Source organism: Psammomys obesus, unplaced genomic scaffold, assembly GCF_907164565.1.
Source record: "Psammomys obesus unplaced genomic scaffold, mPsaObe1.curated_primary_1811, whole genome shotgun sequence".
Classification (NCBI taxonomy): Eukaryota; Metazoa; Chordata; class Mammalia; order Rodentia; family Muridae; genus Psammomys; species Psammomys obesus.
Genome location: NW_026590062.1, coordinates 30550271 through 30555662, shown reverse-complemented (window position 1 = coordinate 30555662; position 5392 = coordinate 30550271). Strand labels below are relative to the sequence as shown.

Here is a 5392-nt window from a genome sequence, read left to right as displayed (position 1 = left end):
TCTGCCCCATAGAAGCTCAGTTGATTGTGTCCCATTTATGAACAAAGCCAGTTTTGCATCCATTTGCAGATCATTAGTATTCCAAACTTATAAATGTCTCCGTCTTTTGATTTTCATTTTGAGCTCATTATGCTGTCTGCCTAATTTACTTATTAATAGTAAGTTAAATAAAATCTTTGGCTCTCTCCATTCCCAGTGCAGCCATGGCTCATGGTCCCAAGAAATATCTGAAGCATGTAGCGGCTCCAAAACATTGGATGCTGGATACATTGACTGGCGTTTTTACTCCTCATCCATCCACTGGCCCTCACAAGCTGAGGGAATGTCTGCCTCTGATCATTTTCATAAGGAACACACTTAAGCACGTCCTCACTGGAGATGAAGTCAAAAAGATTTGCATGCAGTGCTTCATTAAGATTGATGGCAAAGTCAGGACCAATATAACCTTCCCTGCTGGGTTTGTAGATGTCATCAGAATTGACAAGATTGGAGAGAACTTCTGTCTGATCTATGACCCCAAGGGGACCTTTGCTGTTCATCATATTACACATTAGGAGACCAAGCACAAGTTGTGCAAAGTGAGAAAGATCTTTGTGGGCACGAATGGAATCCCACAGCTGGTGACCCATGATACTCGCACCATTCGCTTCCCTGATCCTCTCATCAAGGTGAATGACACCATTTGGATAGATTTGGAGATGGGCAAAATAACTGACTTCATCAAATTTGACACTGCAAACCTGTATATGGTGACTGGAGGTGCTAACTTGGAAAGAATTGATGTGATCACCAACAGAGAGAGACATCTGACTCTTTTGATGTTGTTCATGTGAAAGATGCCAATGGCAACAGTTTTGCCACTCGGCTTTTCCACATTTTTGTTATTGGCAAGGGCAACAGACCATGGATTTCTCTTTGCCGAGGTAAAGAAATCTGCCTCACCATTGCTAAAGAGACAAGAGGCTAGCAGCCAAACAGAACAGTGGGTGAAATGGTCTCTAAGAGACACACAGGAGACGTATTTGTACTCTTGCTACAAGGCTTTCATGGTGATGTGCTAGATTAAACAGCATGATGAAACTACTTTCCTAATTGAAGTCCTGAAGTTCACATCCCTCCAAACAAAAGCACAGTCAGGCCTGTCACAGCAATACTCCAGTCCCTAGTATCAACTAATGTCTTAGTTTTATTTCTGTGAAAAGACACCATGATTATAGCATTTCCTATAAAGGAAAATATTTAATTGGGGCTGGCTTACAGTTTCAGAGGTTTAGTCCATTATTGTCATGGCAGGGAGTACGGCAGTGTGCAGCAGACATGGTGCTAAAGAAGGAACTGAGTGCCCTACATTTTGATCTGTAGGTAGCAGAGATTGTGCGTCACAGTGGGCATAGCTTGTGCATAGAAGACCGTAAAGTCCAGCCCATAATGACATACTTCCTCCAACAAGGCCACACCTACTCCAACAAGGCTACACCTCCCAATAATGCCACTCTCTATGGACCAAACATTTAAACACATGAGTCTATGGAGGCCATACTTATTCAAACCATCACACCCTATTTAAAAAAAAAAATCATCTTCGCTTTCACTTACATCTGCTCCTGACTCTTCCTCTTAATAGTTTCAGGACTTAGATTTCTCATCCACGAAATAGAGTTAGACAAGAAGACATTCGATCAAGCAGCAAACAGCTGTCCTCACACTTCATGGCCTATGGGTGCTTTTATATTTTTAAGTTACTGACCACCTGCTCCAGTGATTAGGACTTTGGCTTATGTGAGTTGTACTTATCACCACTCACATTACAGACTAAAGTGAAATTTGAAATATGGGTATTTACCAGCAGGATGACTCACACCTGTAATTCTAACCCTTGGCTGAAGTGGGAGGGTATTGTTGATGTAAAGTTGGTGGTCTTAGACACATAGTGGGCTTCAGGGTGAGACTTAAACGTGTAAAGACAACTGAACTTAAATTATTTGTATTAACTCATTGAAAATAAAAACACCAAGCCATTTCCGGTTAGCCTGTTTTTATGAAAAAGTATACTTTCCAAAACAAAGCTATGACAAGATGGACCTTATTTCACAATTTTTGCACATATTTTTGATGTGTGGTTTTTACAAGGCGACTAGAGTCTCATATGGATCCCTGCACTCAGTCTGTTGTGGCATCCCAAAGTTCTCGCACTGTGAGGAGATGAAAGGGAAAGCAGTACTCCAGGACTATTGCTAATCCAGCCTGGACCTTGGAGAGTCCCCAGAAGGGCCTCAGGTCCTTATAGAGCTCCTGGAGCACTCTGTAAGAACTCTCATTATAAAATAAGCACAAATCACCTACAGATGGGCTCACTGATATTTTGAGGTGGGATGTGCCAGGACACTGTGCTAGTCCCATCTGAGAATGCTGGGACAAGCCTTCTGGGACAACTTTCCCTTGTATGTGTGCATGTGGATTGGTGTATGAGTGTGCAGCAGCATCTGTTGATCTGTGCAGTGTTTCAGACCCAAGCTTTCGTGGGTTTTCATGTGTTCTTGGCATTTGGACAGAGATTGGATGGGGACTGGGGCAGAAATGAGCACCATTGTCTTATATTTCTCCTAGGCACCAATGAAGACTACAGCTGCATGGGTGAGGGCAATGGTCTCCCTTTTCTTCCTGAACTTTGCTCAGAGCATGGCTGGAGGGGAGAAAGTGCAGGAAGCCTTCGTTTCACTCAGGTGTCTCTGCTTTTACCCATGAACAGGTGCTGACACAGCAGCTGTTGTTAGAACAGTAGTTGGAAAAGGAAGAATTCTTTTTCCCTCCTGAAAGTCTTAAAGAAATAATCAACACCTTGCACCATCCCTGATATAATCAATCTTCTTAGGTTTTTTTTTTTTTTTGGATGGGCTCCATGATGCCAAGAAATATTCTCTGTGCAAGGCAAACCTGATGCTTCCTCCAACACTGTCTAGGCACCAAGTTAGCCCAGTGAAGAAATGGTTAAGTATTGACATACAACACTCTTTTCTTTATTCCAGAGAAGTAATCCAGACGCTTGATGTTCAAACACTGTGTACCTTATAAATAACAACATAGTCAGAACTTTCCCTTAAAATCCTCCCTCTTTTGCATTCTCGTTCCAATTTACACTCTAGGATAGTAATTAAGAGCAAAGTCTTTAAAACCAAGATGAATCCACATAGGCACTGTTCAATACATTTTAAATATTTTAATGGGAAAAGTCGGCAGATTAAGGAAGCAGAAGTCAGTGGAGCATGCTGTTGAGCTGGTTACTATTACAGATGACTGTGGCAAGCCTGTTAGGAACTCTCTGGTCAGCTACAGAAACCACACCCAGAATGATCCCTCTGGAGGGTAGACACTGTCAGGAACAGACAGTGTCCCAGTCTCTTCCTCCCTCATTGGCTGAAAGCTGCCTGGAGTGGGGGTGGGGGAGCACCAGAAGGGGAGTGGTAGAGGACATGGGGAGGGCACACTTTCCTCTGGGAAGTCATAGCCTGTAGAGAACACTCTGCCACAGCTGCTTCTGAAGTCAGAAGTGGGTCATGTGTGTGTTAGCAGGCGTAAAAGGTATCTGCTTCAAGAGATAAATGATGTTCCTTGAATTATCGTGGGGATTAACTGGAATATTGTGTACAAAGTGTTGGGCCTTGTGCTGGAGACCTGATTAAGTACTTAATACACGCTCGCTTTATTATTGCTGTTGTCATCATCATGGTTATCATCATTGTACTTTAATGAGTGACAGACAGATGACAATGTGTGGCTTAGAGGTTTCCAGGAATGACATAATCAGCAGCCTCAACTATGGCTAAGTATTATTTGGTATTATTACGGTATAGTTGTCTCTTAGGAGAGCAACTCTAGCTTCCATATAATACTTAACCTCATGTTAATGCTATGTAAAGAGTCACTATTATTTAGGGACTAAGGACAAAGAATACGATCATGACATGTTCAGTACAGACAGTTTTTTTCTGAATGTTGTCTACCCATGAATGAATCTACAACCGCAGAACTCTTGACTAGCAAGCTCATATTGATTTCCACTTTTTCAAAAGAAAATTATGTAGTCAAAATTTGAGTACAAGAATAAAGTACGCCCAGTCCTGCTTCAGGTGGAAAGCAGGATACCATTACTCCAGAATAGCATATGACAGGACAGAAAGAGTTTGTGTCTCTGCTGTTCACTGTAGTAGATGCTGGCTGAGTGTAGCTATTACACACTTAATGTGTGATCAGCTTATCTGAGGAGCTTAAAACTTGATTTTACTGAAGTCTAGTTAATTTATAGCTAAATTTGACTAATTACATATAGGCAGAATGGGGGTCAATCAGTCAGTGATCTCGGTGATAGAGGAAACCTTTCCCTCAGGCCTAAGCTGTGTACTGGCTCTGGTCACTGAACCTGGAGAAGCCCAAAGGCTGAAAGAATACCTCTGGGCCATGGCATGGAAGCATGGAACCCACTCACACACACAGGTCAGGAGAGGAGGAGAGGAGGCCAACCCCTCTACTCAGCTTTGGCCCATTGTTCTATGTGGAAAACTTCATTCTCAGTGGCCATAGATGGAGGAGTAAAAGGGAGGTTCCACCAGGGGTATTCCTGACTCTGGATGTGGTTACCATTTACCTGAGACACAAGATTCTTACATGGTGGGTTATTAACTTCAACATCACCCTCTCTAGCCCATAACCCACCTCAGCTTTCCTCCCAGCTTCCTGTGTCCTTGGTAATTGGCAATTGACTTTCACTTTCTCCATTAACCCACAAGTTTCACAAAGCCAGAACTATGCTGTCTATTCTGACACAGTGCATCAGACATGGCAAATGTCACTGGACACCATCAACCTGTAACTTAGGGAAAGGATGCAGTTTGCCGGCTACAGTGGGAGTTCTCATTGAGGAAGAGCTGGGAACCCAATGGCACCTTCTTTGAAATTGATTCTGTCCAACTCTCCTGATTCTAAATAGAAGAAAATGTAGATTTGGGGCAGAACCAAAGGGAAAGGATTTCCCTTGGCAAATTATTTGCAATTTGTGGATTGGAGTTGACCCAGCTCTAATTCCCTCCGTCACTGTGAGTGGTGTCTGAAATGTGACTGGCTTATTAAAGAAGGAGTGCTGGAAGGGATTCTCCCAGAAGGCCCGAATGAAACAGGAACAGACCCAAAACCCACCCAAATTTCCTGACAAGGGCTCAGGCCAGGAGCTGACTGGATCTTCACCTGCTGCTCCAGGATCACTCCTGTGATGTTCGCAATTTGTATCTTTCTTTAGCTTTAGGAAAAGGAAGTAATGCTAGATAGAGAATGATGCTTAGATGACAGGCAACATGCAAAAAAAAAAAAAATGCACATTGTTAAGTCAACATCAGAGAAT

At 42.8% G+C, this 5392-nt stretch overlaps 1 pseudogene; it reads left to right on the top strand.

Annotated features, from left to right (window-relative positions):
- The first annotated feature begins 203 nt into the window (after positions 1-203).
- Positions 204-990, top strand: LOC129676068 (40S ribosomal protein S4-like; annotated as a pseudogene).
- Positions 991-5392: the final 4402 nt, after the last annotated feature.